Consider the following 1,401-nt stretch of genomic DNA (forward strand, 5'->3'; position numbering starts at 1 on the left):
GATGGCTGGGTATGGTGGCTCACACCTGTAATCCCAGCAAATTGGGAGGCTGAGGTGGGTGGATCACCTGAGTTCAGGAGTTCAAGACCAGCCTGGCCAACATGGCGAAACCCCATCTCTACCAAAATTATAAAAATTAGCTGGGTGTGGTGGCTTGCATCTGTAGTCCCAGCTACTGGGGAGATCTGAGGCAGGAGAATTGCCTGAACCCGGGAGGTGGAGGTTGCAGTGAGCCAAGATGGCGACATGCACTTTAACCTGGGTGACAGAGTGAGACTCCATCTCATAAAAAAACAAAACAAAACAGGGTCTTACCTTGTCACCCAGGCTGGAGTGCAATGGCGTGATCATAGCTCACTACAGTCTCAACCCCCTGAGTTCAAGTGATCCTCCTGCCTCAGCCTCTCAAGTAGCTGGGACCACAGGTGCACACCACCATGCCTGGCTAATTTTTAATTTGTTTTGCAGGGACAGGGGTCTCACTGTGTTACCCAGGCTGGTCTCAAATTCCTGGTCTTAAGCGATCCTCCCACTTTGGCCTTCTGAAGTGCTGGGATTACAGGCATGAGCCACTGCACTCAGCCAGCGGTCTCATTTCTGAACGGGGAAGGGACAGAGGGCCCACACTGGGAGTCGGGTTGGGGTAGAGTGAGAAGGGGAAGGCGACTGGGAATTCTCACCCATTCTCACTTCTGCTTTGTGGGTTAGAGCACTGAGCTGTCCCGTGTGCTCCTGTCTCTGAACTTCCTTCATAGCCCACTGGGCCATTTGCATGTGTTTCGTTGAAATTCCGGATCACAACGTCACTGCCGCCTCCCCATGGCCCCCAGAGGGTGGCAGGAGCATCACTAGGAGCCAAAGAGTGGGGATGAGCAGCGTGGCGCAGTGCTGACCGCCCCAACTTTCCCACAGTGACTCACTCTTATTCAATAGACACACCATTGAATGTTGCAACAGGGGGATTAGGGTTTTTCCAGAGCTTTCCACTCTCAATTACCCAACCCTGAGCCCCTCGCGTGGAACTCGACGTGATCCCTACTGGCGAGGGCTGGACGTTCGCCTCTGGCCTTGGTGTCCCCTTCACCTTGAACCTTCTCAAGGGGCACAGCCAGCCTCCCGAGATGGGCTCTGTGAGCCCCAGCTGTGCCTGCAGTAGGTTCTTGGCCGGTTTTTCTTTCTTAATACGTATTTGTTTAATAAATGGGAAGACTGAAAATTACTTCTCCCTGACGAAGAAACAGGAAGGCAAACAGTTTTGCATTTCTTTTTACAAAAACTATCCAGAGTTTTACCCTGTTTGTCTTTCTTCACTTTAGGTTGTGAAGTCTCCAGCTCTAACTCTAATAATCTTAGTCGAGAGATTCTTTTTTTTTTTTTTTTTTTTTTTTGAGACGGAGTTTC

The sequence above is a fragment of the Cebus imitator genome, unplaced genomic scaffold, assembly GCF_001604975.1.
Source record: "Cebus imitator isolate Cc_AM_T3 unplaced genomic scaffold, Cebus_imitator-1.0 Scaffold36, whole genome shotgun sequence".
In the NCBI taxonomy this organism is placed as follows: Eukaryota; Metazoa; Chordata; class Mammalia; order Primates; family Cebidae; genus Cebus; species Cebus imitator.